Here is a 15968-nt window from a genome sequence, read left to right as displayed (position 1 = left end):
GGAAATTGGCAACTAGCTTGAATAATTTTGCTAACTGATCGACACAGTACATCCTGTTCACCTTGCGAGCAGTGTCGCCAAAGTTTCCGGCAGTGACTAAGGCGTCGGGCTGCTAATCCACAGGTCTGAACCTTGGGAGCAGTGACTGCATTTCTTGCTGACGAGAATTTCCAAAGCCAGCACCTCACATGAGTGAGATGTGCATTAGTAATGCGATGAGAATCTACAGTAAAAAGCCACTTGCCACCACGGACTACGACGACGATGACGTTGCCCTCGATGTGTAACATGCACCCACAGGTGGCGATTGGACAGGGCTAAGTCATTGGCTGTGCTCTGGTTGAAAGTCCGCTGTGATAAAAACCCGTGTTTGCAAATACGATTGATTGATTGAAGACACGTTTATTTCATTTTCTTGCGCTTGCGCGCTGCTATGGATAGATGGGTCAGTAGGGGATTGGTAGGGAAGGGGAAAGTAGGAAAGGATAATGCCGCCATTCACTGCGTCAGTGGCCTGGACGCAACGCTATGGTCGCCTGGAGTCATAGCCACCGTACTGTCCTCCGCGTCGCCACAAAGCCGGTCGCCAACGCCTGGTGCTGCGGAGTCTAACAGAAAAAGCAGCAGGGCGCGCCACAAGCTAGTAGCGTATCCAGCAGGAGCTTTTGGTGGGGTACAGGACCAGGACTGGAGAGACGTGGGCCAGGGTTCAAGTCGCACGTTGGTGAGGGCACGGAACCGGGGAATACTGTAGCGGGGGCAGTCCCACACTAGATGTTGTAGGTCTGCCCTGGTATGGCAAGTGCTGCAGGTGCTCGGGACACTGGGAGCGGCCCCACGGCGATGAAAACGGTGGAGCAAAAACGGTGTGAGCAGTGTTCCCGTCTGAATCCATCGGATGATCAGTTTCCCGCCGAGAGAACTCACGGGAAGGAACTGCAGGGATCTGGAGGGGGTTGGCTATGGCTACGAGGTAAGCTGTCCGGCGCGTTTGACTAAGCTGCCGTTCAGCCGTGGGATCGGCTTCTTCTTGAGGGACGGGCAAGGACCTCGTAACCACGAGTGGGGAGGGGCTCCGAGCTAGCACGGAGAGTAAATGTGCGCGTGCTAGTCGGTGCACTTTCTCATTTCCAGGGATGCCGCAGTGTGCTGGAACCCAGTGAAGTGTGAAGCCGTTAGCCGATGCCCGGAGTTTCATAACGTTGCGGCGAATGACTTCAGTGACGGGGCAGGTGAACTGCACATTGGCACAGGCTCGATACGCTGCCTGTGAGTCAGTGTACACATGGTGATGTACAGGGGAGCTTGTTAGGTATTCCTGGAGAGCTGCGTCGAGATAGTCACAGATAGCTTGCAGTTCAGCTTGTGTGCTGTGGGCCGGAGTGACACCGACGGGGTGACGGCGACCTTGAAGTCCAGTAGTTTCGTTGAACCAGGCCGTGGCGTACACAATGTGCGAGTCTACCGTAGTGGGCATGGCCACGTCTGTGTAGATGACACGCTCGTGCATAAATAAGAGAAAGCCCTGTTCTAAAGAGGGATATTCAGCCTAAGAATCCAATAGCGCAGCTTCGCGTGGACGCGAAGCACAAAGGTCACTATTCGAACCGAACTTTCAAATACATGTACTTTTCCCTCTACTGCCTCTGGACGAGTATGCCGAATTTAACGGGACTTCTGACAGCGTGATCGGCTATACTTGTAGGGGCTGCTGGCAACTCTGGCTCGTGTGAGCGATTGCGCCTGACGTGGGGCGCATGCTCCGAGGCTTTCTGGAATAAAGAGTTCCATTCTTGCTGCTCACCGAGTCGGTCGTCTCTCTCGTAGGCTCTAAGCATGCTGTCAGAGGTGTACCGCCATGTCTAGCAACCCAAATGTTCCTGTCGTCCGTGTCGGCGCCTCCAAGCGCCGGCCCCATTTGTGTTTACACATCCGAGAAAATGGCCTACGTAGATAGCCACATTCCAAGATTGTGTATTCGCATCTGGCCTCGACTCTTCGGGCGACGAACGAAAGGATCGGACGTTACTCTACGTTATGGGACCGCAGACGCAGACCTTGCTTACTTCGCTGGGACTATGGGCATCGGAGTCGCAATCCTTCGCCGCAGTCAAGCAGAGATTGGCCCGTCATTTTCTTCGTCCCGTCAACGAGATCTACGAGGGTAGACGCTCCCACCACCGAACGCAGCAGCCTGGTGAGTCAGTAGGTGCTTTCTACGCGGAGCTTCACAACCTGGTCAAGCGGTGCAGCGACAGCAACTCAGAGGTGGGAAGCCGCTTCGTTCGGGACAGACTTCTTGTTGGCCTCTTAGACGAACAACTTTCAGACCAGCTTTTCCGCAGCACGAGGCTGACAGCAGAAGAGGTGCATATCAGGCGCGCTTGCACGAGGCCGCCCAAAATAAACGTGCGGTGCGGTCATTTAGCACGTCAGAAAACCTGAATGTCGACGCAGCTAAGAAGGGCAAGTATCGCCGCTTAACACCCTCTTCACTCGCTCAGCACGAGGAACGCCGGCTTTATGGGAGCTGCGGATACTGCGGTCACGAGCCTAACTCTCGAGGTAAGTGCCCGGCATGGTGGGCCGCGTGCAACTACTGCAAAAGGCAGGGTAACTTCGCCGAGAGAGAGAAAGAAAACACTTCTTTATTTGGCAGAGCCCTGTGGTAGTGGAGCCTTCTTACAGGTATCCATGTGCCGTCCTTGATTCTACCGCTCTCTCAACCAGCAGGAGCTGATCGCAAAAGAATCACTTCGCCGATGTCTGCCGAGCAATGAAAGGAAAAGCCCCACTAGGCTCAGGAAAACTCCACGCGGTCCGCATGCGCAGTGCAAGGTACTCTGACGTGCGCGTGAATGGCATACCCTTCAAATTTAAAATAGACTCTGGCGCCGAAGTGACAGTTGTCCCTTCAACTTTTCCTGCCATTCCCAAAGTTCTTGATCGAGCAGGAGCGGAGCTCACTGGTCCATGCAACCAGCGCCTGCCAGTGCTCGGGACGTTTCCCGCAACCCTCAACTGGAAAGACAATTCAACCACTCAACGACTTTACGTCATGCGAGGTCAGAACACCTCGCTACTTGGGCTTCCCGCCATAGAAGACCTGGGTGTCGTGAAGTTCGTCGACGCGACCTCTTCTACGATGCCGGCCTCTTTCGCAGCCTCGAATCTTTAAATGGTTGGGTGTACTTCCAGAATCGTACAAGATCAGCCTTGTGCCGGATGCACCGCTCTTCGCTTTGTGCACCCCATGGAGGATTCCAATTCCACTACTGCCAGGGGTCAAAACTCAACTCGACGAGATGGAGAGTCAATGTCTCATCCGCAAGGTACGCAAACCAACGCCATAGTGCGCTTGTCTCGCTGTTGCACCAAAATCGACAAGTGGCTACAGGATTTGCATGGACCTTACCAAGCTAAACCAGTATGTTCAACAGGAACGCTACGTTCTTCCAACTGTGGACTCCGTGCGTAGGTCAGCTGAAGGACGCACACGTCTTCCCCAAGTTAGACGCCACATTGGGATTTCATCAGGTAAAGTTTGCCCTGAAAGTGAAGAGCTTACTACCTTCATCACACCCTTCGGTCGGTATTGCTATCGTCGCCTTCCGTTCGGTATCGCTTCCGCTCTGGAATTCTTCAGCGCCTGATGTCTCAAATCCTGGATGGTCTTCAGGGAGTTATCAATATGATCGGCCACATTTTAGTATTCGGGAAATACCGTCGGGAACATGACAAAAGACTTGAAGCCATCATGAAATGCCCGGATGAGGCCGGGGTCACGCTCAACAGGAAGAAATGCGAGTTTGGACTCAAGTCTCTCCCTTTCATCGGGGTTATCGTGAACAAGAACGAAGTGTCACCAGACCCAAACAAGGTCAAGACGATCCAAATTCTTCCGCCACCAGCGGATACCAGCAGAGTACGCAGGCTACTGGGTATGGTCAATCACGTTGGTTGCTTCCTTCTGCACCTCATAAGCATGACGTCGCCCATCCGAGGTTTACTTAACAAAAACAGTCACTGGACCTGTGGATTAAGGTACAGCGTTAAAGAAGGTCAAGGAGATGCCCAGCTCAGACTGTTGCATAGCTCTATTTGACCCGTCGTTTCCAACCGTGGTCTCGCCGGATGCAAGTTCGTATGGTATCGGCACCGTGCTTCTTCAAAGTCAACCCTCCGGTGCTCGCCGCGCTGTCACCTTCGCTTCGAGATCTTTGACTCCAACAGAAGCCCGCTACAGGCATATAGAGGAGACACTGGCGATAACATGTGCTATAAGGCGGTTTGACCATTACTTGCGTGTTCTCTTTTTCACGGTGGAGTCTGACCATCAACCCCTTGTAGCTCTTCTCGGACAAGGGAAAGTGTCTGGTGGCCTCGGTGCAACATGCACATTGAACATATGGTTACAAGCTGCTAACAGTGAGCAAGCAACAGCATGGTTAACTTCGAACTCCTCATGCCTACAGCGACACCGGATCGTCCGTGGCAACATCTTGTGATCGGCCTATTCCACTGCAAAAGCCGTGAACACATTGTCGTCGTAGATTACTACGCGGTTTCCTAAAGTAGTGTCCCTTACTTCCACGACAAGCGTAGCAGTAATAAACGCGGTCAAGAGTTGCTTCACGCGGCACGGGATCCCTGATGTCGTTCGGACGGACAATGGACCCCAATTTTCATCAAACGAGTTTGCCAAGTTTGCTCAAACGTACGGTTTTCGCCATGAAACCAGCAGCCTGCGGCATCCGCAAAGCAATGGTGAGGCGGAACGCATGGTACGGACGGTAAATAACCTTCCGTAAAAAAGCCATGACCCGTACCTGGCACTCCTGTTCTATCGTGATACACAGGGACCATCCGGATTTTACCCAGTCCAGCTTCAGATGGGACGCAATCTTCAGACACGACTTCCGAGTCTTCCAGAACGCCAGAGTCCATATACTCCAAGTCATGGGGAGTATGTGCGCTAGTCCGCAAGACACCGCGCTAGTCCGTTGCCGCTTTTAATAGTAGGTGACCATGTATGAATGAAGGACCTAAACTGCTCGGCGACACTCCTCAGCCCTGCCAAAGGCCTCGCTCATTCCTGGTCGAGACATCAAGGGGCGTGGTACAAAATGCATCGCCACTTGGTACAGTTCCAGCCCGACGCGACGCAGGACTCTACGTCACACGATGAAGAAGAGTGAACGCGACACGAAGAAGAAGAGAGTACGGGGAGATCACCAACTTCTGGGACAGTTTCTGTTCCTGATTCGGCGCGGTCTCCAGGCAGCTATCGCACGAGATCTGGCCGAGTGATCCTGCCCCCGCAAAGACTGAACTTATAGCGTTCGACCGCACACCTTAATGATAGTCTAAGAGGGGAGATGTAGGGGCTGCTGGCAACTCTTACACGTGTGAGCGAGAGTGCTTGACGTGGAGCGCGTGCTCCGAGGCTGTCTGGAATAGAGAGTACCATTTTTGCTGCTGAATGAGTCGGTCATTTCTCTCGCGGGCTCCGCACAATACGGCCCGTCATTTCATTCCTGTGACGACGGTACGGCAAGGGACCCATGCCAAACGTAACTCGTTCACTTATCCAGGGAGGGAAAAAAGGAAGTGTATGGTGCAGCGAAGACTCGAAAGATTGCCGAAATAAATTACATGGAATCGGGTGATATCATGATTCAAATATTCTGGAATCTAACACGAAGCTGCTGCATTTGCTAGAAATTCTGCCGTAAAAGAATTGCAATTGCCGTAGATGGTTCAACAACGTCCTGTACGCTAAGCGATTAGGAGAGAGGCGCGTTTGTATGAACTGCTCTTGGGAATAAATCGAAGCACTCAGAAATATAGGCATCGCAGAACCAGGAAGTGCGTTATATAAGCGAAGGAAGGCTGAAGATTATATCCTTGGAGATGTCTCGCATCGCAACGGCGGTATGTTCAAAGTCGCGACGAGACGGTGAAGGTTCTTGGGGGAACGCCGGACGAGATGGCAGGCGAAATGGCATCTTCTGTTCGTCTCGTGAAATACACTGCCAGAAAACAGAATCAGTTTACCATTTTATTCCTAAAAGCTGAGCGGTTTCGGCGAAGACAAAACCCGCCGCGCACGTGACCATGAGCCTCGCGACGACGGCCCGGAGTCGTCCGAGTTGCGGATTTGTGTTTCCTAGTCAGTACAGTGTCATGTGGCAAGAAGAGCCCATACCTGAAGGGGAATCGGCCCGCGAAGAAGATGATGGAAGAAAAGACGATAGAATGGGAGGTGAAGGGGAGGAGGATGAAGATTGTGGGAATCGTGGAGAACCGCGACCTGCGATCCCGAGCAAGCGCGCGCTTCGGGAGAGACCCTTGTGCGCTGAAACCGGTCCGGCGCTCCGCTGGTTCGTCGGCGTCCCCCGAGAGATGGCGCCACCGATGTGTGCGGGGATAGGCGCGCGGGCGGAGCGAGCGTGCGCGCACGGAGTCGGGAGAGTCTCGTCGGAGACCCGGTTGGGGCGAGATCGGCAGAACGCGGCGGTGATGGATACATGCATCTCAGGTGGGAGCTTTGTTTTTCGCGCGCCGTGAGTGCCTGCCTCCCGTTCGCGGTCACGACCCGGACGGCGTGATGCGTGAATGCCGTCGAGCCTTGTGCTCGCATGCTTTGGGATTCCCCAAATAAACGGCTGTGCTTCGGCACTACTGTCTACTGTGTTCTCGTATCGGCGAACCTCGCTGGGCTGTCGTAGCCATGGGAGCCCGCATGGTTGAGACGCCGGGAGCTAGCGTGGGGGCCTACCCCAGAGAGCTGGCAAGGTCCCCGAGGAACCTCACACGTACCCCACAAGTTGGAGTGGATAGAGTGGAACGAGGTCTTGGGAGGAACGGTGGCAAGTTCGGGCCGTGCCCCACAACGCACCAGCGGAATCGCACCTTTTGGCAGCGGGCAGCTCGGAACCATCTATTACCAGTGTTGCGACCGGGCGGGGGCACCCGATCCGAGCTCCGTGGCCTCCGACATACGAGTGGTAGCGTGTATGATGCGAGCGGCCAGCCGCTGTTGCAGCCGTGAAGAAGTCCAGAAGCCGTAGGCTAACGTAACTGTTTACTTCATAGCGAGAGGTGAGCCGAAGCCAACGAACAATGCCCCGACGGGCGAGGTTACAATACAGGACTCGAGCAGAGCGACAACATCGATTCGCTGCTCTAACAGGAATGGTTTACAACGCTTGCGGGGTCTATTTATACTCAAAAGCGGTAACGGTCAAAACGCCAACAAGCTGGAACACGCCACGAACGTCACAGACACACACAACGCTCTTTCCAGAGTTCGTAAGCCGTTGGTAGCCTCGGCGTACGTTGAGTCCGGGAGAGGGGAGAGAGGAGGACTTCGCTGAGTTCGCGGGGCCTCTGTGTCCTTGAAGAGCGTGGACGCGAGCCTCGCAGGCAGCCGCCGAAGTTCGGAAATGCGCCGAGAGCGAAGCGTCTGACGCGGCTTGTCGCAACTTGTCACCCGACATGGTGGCGCGTGTTTTCATAGGCGCACAGTGGCTTCGCCGCACAGCCGAGGAGTGATGCGGGGAAGTACTGCGGCGCTGGCCGATTCGTAACAGCTTCTCCGCCGGGGGTCCGAGATCCCGATGGATAATGGTCTTCAACCGTTGTCCGGAGGGATGCTTTCGAAGTGAAGTGCTCGGCACGAGTAGTGGCTCCCTAAGAACGTCTTTGGCTTGGTCAGGCAAGCAACAGAACAACACACGAAGACACAACCGCATCGCCGGCAAGTGCGAAGACAAATCCACACTGAAGCTCTATCAGGCTTTTAGTTGCGAAAAAGTACGCGAATAACTAACTACACTAGTTATTTTTTTTAGCCCAGCAGTACTTTAGACAAGTGACAAACTTGAAAGGTGACATTTCGCGTGATTGGAAATGTCCCACACAAAAAGAAATGTAATCGTAAAGGGCGAAACCTGCGTCAGGAAAACAATGAACTTGAGAAAGTCAGGCGTCTACAGGCCACTTCCCGCTCAGAGAGCTGCGATTCGAGCTCTCATCATTGCTCCGAGCTTTCCCTTTTTGTACCGCACTTTAGGTGCACCCGTTTTCTGAACGCTGCTGCGACCGCGTGAGAGGACACCGGCCGTTCGCTTCGACAACAGTCGAGCGCGCGGAGGAGCGAGCGGGATTTTCCACCGTTCATACGTTAGGCGCGCACTCCTTTTTGGAGGCGGCGTTCCCCTGGCGCGATGCGAGCTCACGGCTTTGCCCCTTCGCGTGCCCGCACTGAAATGCGCGCCACAAGAACGCGCGGAAGTTTTTTTTCTATCCTTCTTGCTCGCCTTTTTACGAACGCGTTCGGCAAGCAAACGTCGGAACGCGTTTACGTTCTCTCCTATAAGCTGATCGCTTCCCGACTTCGGCTCCGCCACAGGCGCCACCGAAATCTTAACTAGCTTAGCCGATGTTGGCCTATCATCGGGGGCATCAGCTGGGAGTGAAACGGGCACGACGAGCTCATTAAACACCTGGTAGCCTCGAACAGTCACTACCTCGTTGGCCCTCACGCTTTCGGCGACAGCCTCAGCAAGCGAACACCGAAGGGTGTTTTCGTTCTGTTTTGCGGCTGTCAAGGCTACACTAGATCCAAGCTGCCCTGTCTCAAAAGACGGCTCAGCCACCCCAGACACCTGAATCTCTACGAGCTCGGCTGGCAGTTGCTCGAGGTCAGCTACATGAGCTAGTGTCAGGACGGAATCGGCTTGCTCAGTGGCGAGATCGTCATTTCTCCCAACTTAAACGTGCAAACCGTTCGCTGCCTCGGCTGCAGGCTTTGCCACCACATCGCTCGTTTCCGCACTACCATCCGAAGGAACAACCTCCGTTTCAGCGGACTCGTGTGGCCTTTCGGTAACCTCATCGTTTACGCATTCCTGCGAAACGTCGCTATCTCGCGAAATGTTCACGTTCAAATCGGTAGCCGTTCCCAAGGCCTCCCGCGAATTTGAACCGTCCGAACACTCTGCCGAGATCTCCAAATCAAACGCCGACACATTATCGCACTCAGTGGACACGCACTGCCCTCTGCCGCCTCTGCCGACAGTCTGAGCTAATGCGCCGTCGTTATCTCTCTCAGCAACCTTGCCTCGCTGCTGGGCCGCAACCGTCGCCTCCGACTCGCGCTCCCGAGCGTCTGCTACTGGCAGCGCTGACACGGTGCTTTTCTCGACAACGAGGTCTTTTTCGAGCAAAATTTCTAACTCAGGGTTCACTTCTTCCCGCTTGAGTTGAATCACATGCTCTATTTTCTTGTTCTCCCGTTGGAGTCTCTCTCGTTCGAGCCTCTTTCTTTACTGTTCGATGCGCTCGAGTTCGAGGTCGTACCCAGGGTGTCGAACCGGAATTTTTTCGGGTTCGGTTCGGGTTCGGGTTCAAGCCTTTCGGGTTCGGTTCGGGTTCAGTTCCAGAGCACCATTCCGTTCCGGTTCGAACCGGTTCGAACCCGTTCGAACCGGTTCAAACGGGTTCAAACGGGTTCGAAGAAAAAAAAAGTAGGCGTCTTTTTTATGCTAATTTTTTGTGCTCGTTTTTCGTTTCCTTATCAAATCGGCATAACAACAAATTCATAATGAAGGTTTATTTGCCCAAATATTTTGTCTTCGCCAAACTAAAGCGACCCTGCAACACGTTTTTCAACTTTTGTCTAAATCTTGAGTGCTTGCAGAAAGTGGTCAACCAACGCATTATACTATGGGGTCGCAATGTGCCTCAGCCAAAAATTACTGTTCTCTCCTCGTCAGATAACATAGAAACTTGCTCAAAATATTTTTCTCTCCTTCCCGGTCTTCGCGTTCTTCGACCGCTGAATGACGTCATTACAGCGGTGTAGCGGCTGTTTGCCGGCTTTCCTTAAGTTGCAGAAGAGAACGCATTTGATAGCCATCTAAAAAAAGCCACAAAAGCGAAGCACAAACGGAAGGTGTATCCACAGCGATGAGCAAATCACGCACTGTTACTCTGTGCTGGCAATAGCTATAGTTTTCGCAGTTCTTCCAGATGCGAAGAAGATTGAAAGCGTTTTCGAAAGTGTTTATTTATTTATTTACTGCTTTTTATTTGTTTATTTATTTATTTATTTATTTACCTAGTTATATTTATTTATTTATTTATTTATTTACTGTTGGGTTTAACGCGCCGTCGCAACGCCGACGACAAGGCGCGCCATAGTGGAGGGCTTCGGATTAATTTTGACCACCTGGGGATCTTTTCGTGCCACGAAATTTCGGACACACGGACGTTTTCGCTTTTCGCTTCCATCAGAAAAGCGGCCGCCGCGACCGGGAATCTCAACCGCGTCTGTGTGCTCATCAGCGCCGTACGCCTTAGCCACTGAGCCACCGCGGCGAGTTTATCTGAGGTCTAAACACCGTAGAGCGCAGTAGGCAAGACAAGGGACGAAGGGGGACACGGACGTCCCTTGTCTTGCCTACTGCGCTCTACGGTGTTTAGATGGAGTACCAACTAGCTCGTACCCCTACGTTGTTAAATTATCTGAGGTGTTGAAGAGCTCCTTTAACTGTACCCGCAAAATGTTTTCTATGGTAGTGTGAGGAGTATGTGGCGCCGACTGCCAAGCGTGGCAGGTGGTATTTAGAAAAATTTTCTACTGCTCATCTTTTATCTGCTAACAGAGCTGTTAGAAAGAAAGAATGGCTCTAAAGACTCATTAGACGGCTGGTATAGGACGACATTGGATAGGGAATCACTGGAGATAGGAACTTGCTAATGGCCCTTCAGCGACTGGTGACAGCGATTGGGCTCCAGGAAAGATGATAGCCAAGTGAAGTCACAAGCAGCAGTAATGATCACTTGTAGAGAGAGAGAGAAAATGAAGTTTAATTCAATCGAGGCAATGTTTAAGAGAGGCGTCCTCATTCGAGGGGGCCGAATCGAGAGCCGTTTCCATCAAGAACAACTGATCTTCCAGGGCGCAGCTGGCCATGGCTGTCTCCCAATTCTCTATGGAAAGGTGAAGGTTGGATGGATCTACGGCACACTAGTCGCAGCCGCCTACTATGTGTATGAGGTTCCCAGGCTCTCCACAGAATCAACGCAATGGAGAGAGTTGTGTCCCGTCAAAGAGGTGAAGTCTGGCGTTGTGTGGGAAGGTGTATACCCACAGGGTGCGGAGTAATGTTTCCTGCAGTTAATCGGTAGCGATTTGTGCGGGAAGGAGTACGTTCTATGGAAGAGGCCAGAGTGCTGAGTAACTGCTTGGTCTGTGACTGCAGGATGCATGCACTCGGGTCGGGCTTCATCAGCGCCGGCTAAGCGAGTCAAATCTCGAACCACGAGGTTGGTGATCTTGTTTGCCGTGGATGCCAGTATGAGCTGGCGCCCATACAATCGTGACTGGTCTCGTTGGTGGTCTCTGGTTGAACATCGGAAGTGTTGTAACATGCAATCGACCGTTGGCAAAGTTGGGCCACGCCTGCTAAGGGTCTGTTATGAGAGTTTTGACGCCGCTTTGGCTAAGCGCATGTGCTATCGCCGCTTCCTCAGCTTAGAGGGGGCTGTGTTCGGCGGTTGAGATGCTACACCTGTGGGAGGCCGCAGAACGGTAACACAAAGAGAAGGTACTGAAGAATGCTATCGGGTGGCTCTTGCATCAATCCAGTTGATCGTCCCTCCCTTTTTTTCTTGCAGTTTAGTTTCTTTCCAACTGTCTCCCCTCATATATACACACGTTTTGAAAACTCTTTGATGAATATACAATATGCATTAGGCAATTAGTTATTAACTTTAGTCCGAGATGTCAATTTTAATACAGCAACAACATAATTTTATTTATTTGTAATATACTGCCAGCCACCTGTTGGCAGCCAAGGCAGGAGTGGTTACATATTGATACATTCAGCACTGTGGTGCAGCGAAGAACTCGCAATACGGGCATAAAGAAAGACCTTTTATAGCATTCAGGCGGTCTTCACATAACTTTGCGGCTACTTTGTGCGTGACAAAATTTCCTGATTGGTCGAGAAGGAGAACGCTGCAAAATTTCCAAATGCCAAGGACCCCAAATATATCATGTTTGGTCCGACCGTCGAATCCGCCTTAACTGACCCGCTAATTCTTTTAATCAAAATTAATCAACACACCAGTTCCAATAATTCACATTAGCTCATTCACTCACCTAACTAATTTCAACTTCAACTTCAACTTTATTGAGCATTTCGTACATAGAAATGCGAGGACAAACACAAAAAGCTCCAAAACTGCAGCTTGACGAGGTGTTTGGACCTTACGGTTGGCGTGGCAGAGCAGAAACAGGAGTTTAAAGCATACGAACACGAAATAATCCTAAGAAAATAAATCTCGCCTTAACATGTCGATATTACATACAAACATAAAAGAAAGCATTAAAACGCACTATAGCTCACAGTTTGTAAAAGATACTTATTAAATGATATACATACACGCATATAGGCACTCATAGGTACATACATACATATAAAGGTTACAAACCAAAACAGGGTACACAGGTGCATAAAAAGAGAAATATTGGATATGTACGGAACCTGTGTAGACACAAAAAAAGCAAAAGACAAAACTTGAAGAAAAAGTCATGTTATATACAGGTATGCATACACTCATCAAAGTCCGCACTACAGAAGTATCCACATAAATAAATACAAACAATATTGGCAAAAATCAGTGTACGGTACTTTTTAGATGCTAAAGTTTGCAGGGAATCAAGACAATGCCAATAAAACGCTTGAAAAATATTACAAGTAATTTTGGCTAAACCAAGGTTGCCACGAGAGACAACGCTTAATAGATTGTCAGTTAAAAATATTCTATGTTCAGCAGTAAACGTTTCCTTAAGTCTCACTTAGAAATTGTATTTATAGCTATGCCACTCTCGGCTAGGTTATTTAAAAGGCGGGCAGTTCGGGATTGCAACCATTCATTGTCCTAATTCGTTCTTGAAAACGGCACGAACCATGTACTCCTTCCCCTAATTTCGTACGGTACGTCCAACGGTTTTCTTAAACTACATAGACTTAGATACGCTGCACAGTTGTGTTGCAAGCTATTTTTATACTTTGTTAGAAGATTAAAGTTGTAGATACAGTGGACAGGAAGCAAATTATACTGCAGAAATAGTTCGTTGGTGTGAGAGTCATATGGTATAGTTGCGATATGTCGAGTGGCCTTTTGCTGAAATAAATGCAGCTTATTAATATTTTTTGCTGAACTGGTTAACCATACGAGGCTGCAGTAATTGATGTGAGCTGTCAATATAGCATGATACAGAATAAGTTTAATATTTGATGTAACCACAGGCCGTAACCTACAAAGCACCCCACACGCTCGAGATAAATTAGTGCAGACGTGATAGACATGGGCATCTCATTTTAAATGTTCTTAAAAAACAATGCCTAAAGTTTTTATTTCACTAACTATACAAATCTTTTCAGATCCGATGTACAAACTGAGGTTTCTGTCAACAGATCTGTGAGCTGGTGAAAATAACACCGCTTTAGTTTTCTTAGTATTTATTTTTAACGAGTATGCTTTAGCCCATTTGTGAAGCTTCCGGAGGGTTATATTTGCTAAATGCAAAAGCTGAGTAGTATCACACGATTGAAAGAAAATGTTGGTATCATCTGCGTAAATAATAAAATGTGCAATGTCAGTAATTTCTACGATATCATTCATATAAATATTGATCAGGATTGGCCCTAGAAGACTGCCTTGCGGAACTCCAGCCCTTACTTCTTGTGAAGAAGAGTTGTGTTCCTTTACTGCTACGACCTGTTGCCGGTTACTTAAATAAGATTGCAAAAGAGTAAAGCCCCCGGAACCCATAATGTTGTAATTTTTAAAGCAATGTTAAATGACTACTTCTATCAAATCCTTTGAAAAAGTCTATAAATATAACTAAAGTTACCTTCTTTTCTTCAAATCCCTGGATTATTCATGCTTTTTGCGTTAGTAAAGCTAATTCGTTGGCATATGCTTACAAAAACCGAACTGTTTTGATGATATAATAGAGTGTTTGTCACAGAAGGACACAAGGTGTTTCGCGATTACTTTTTCTAGCCTTTTAAAATAACTGGAAGTACAGAAACCGGTCTATAATTGGAAAAATTAGTTTTGCCCCGGATTTAAACAGTAGCGTGACCTTAGCTTGCTGCATCTTTTTTGGAAAAACACCAGTAGTAAGGCATAAGTTATATATATGGCTAAGCGGCGATACAAGAAGGTCCAGTACAAGCTTAATAGGCCGAATCTGAAGCCTATCGATGTCTATGGCCTTGCTATTTTTTAGTGACAAGAAAATCGACCATATTTCCTGAGGCGTTACCTGAGAAAAAAAGGCTGTGTGGGGGTTAGAATCCTTTAGGAAGCTCATAGCGCTTTAATTGTGGGAGCATTGCATAAGATTCGTTAAATAGTGATTAAACTTGGTTGCCCGTTCTTGACCCTTGAGTGGTTTATTATCTACTGTCAATTCAAAGTCGTCGTACGGGGGTTAAGTGGGTGCAAAAGTTTATTCAATTCCCGCCACATGACATCCCGCCGGGAGGAAGCCTCAGAAAACACATGTTCGAAGTACATTTTTTTAGTATAGCGTAAGAACTTTGTCACAAAGTTTCGGTACTTTTGAAAGGCTACAAAATCGTCCGTGTTCTTTGTTTTTACAAACTTATGGTACAATATATCTTTTTTTACGGATCATCTTCAGACATTCGTCTGTAATCCATGGTTTCCTTATATTCTTATTTTTCTTGACCATCTTAAGAGGAAAATACTTTTTATATGCATCTTTATATGATTCTAGAAAAGTATCGTAGGCATCATCTGCAGAGGTGCACAGAAGTAAAGGGTTCCACCAAATAGAGGGAATTTTCTGACGAAAAGTAGTCAAAGTATTCTGATTAATATCGTGAAAAGCGAAAGATTCGGGGCATTGCTTACATCTTAGTATTTCTATGTGCATTGAGAACATATATATAGGTAAATGGTCACCTATATGTACACCAGTCACACCGGACATGGTACTGCTACTTGTATCACTGGTTATAAATACATCAATAAGACTTTATGAAAGACAGCCCATACGAGTCGGTTCTTTGATCACGTTCATGCAGCCGAAATAACCGAAAAGGAGCTCTAGACCACGCGAATGTGCGCTTGCCTATAATATGTTAATGTTAAAGTCCCCACCAATAGTTATTTGTAAACCATAAGACGAAACAAAATGGAGGTCTTCTAAAAATGCGAAACAATTTTCGAGTTGTCCATCAGGGGGGCGGTACACAACAACAAAAATAGCATTTTTACATTGCACCGTTAAAGCTTCATAATCTGTCGTAACTGTCGAAAATTCGTTCATTGTACTACAAGAAAGCTGTGTAGACACGAGCTGTAACACACCCCCATCTCGCCGTGGGACCTATTTAGAAAGAACGTGTTGAAGTCCGAAAGGCGCAGCACTTTGTCACTCGTATACCAGGTTTCCGTTATCATGACAACGTCGAACTTGAAACTTTCAAAGCTGCGTTTTCTTTTCTTGTAGTTTCGCATTCTTCTTTCATTTCCTCGTAGCTTTTGTTGAAGAAATGGCAGCCTTTTTGCATTTCCACAGTTTCTTTCCTAGTGGTTTCATATTCTTTCTTAATTTCATCGTAGCTTTTCTGCATTTCCCTTACTTCTTTTCGAAATTCACGCTTAAGATCAGCGATCTCGCGTCTTAGGTCAGCAATGTCAGTTTTCATGACCAAAGCAATGCGGGATTATACACAAAAGCACACAATAGCAATGACACTGGGTGGTTGGCACCAGAGGCAACAGAAAAAGTCACTGAGTAAGCGAACAAAGATTACTGCAGAATATTCAAACCTGTGAAATAGGAAGGCGACTATCAGGCGACCGTTCTGTTCTCTGCCTCCGCTGCCAAGTGATGCTGAGGTGGACGG

The sequence above is a fragment of the Haemaphysalis longicornis genome, unplaced genomic scaffold (genome assembly GCF_048455015.1).
Source record: "Haemaphysalis longicornis isolate Haplotype H1 unplaced genomic scaffold, Haemaphysalis longicornis Haplotype H1 scaffold_7, whole genome shotgun sequence".
NCBI classification, from domain to species: domain Eukaryota; kingdom Metazoa; phylum Arthropoda; class Arachnida; order Ixodida; family Ixodidae; genus Haemaphysalis; species Haemaphysalis longicornis.
The sequence above is the reverse complement of the archived record's forward strand: the minus strand, read 5'-3'. Positions refer to the sequence as shown.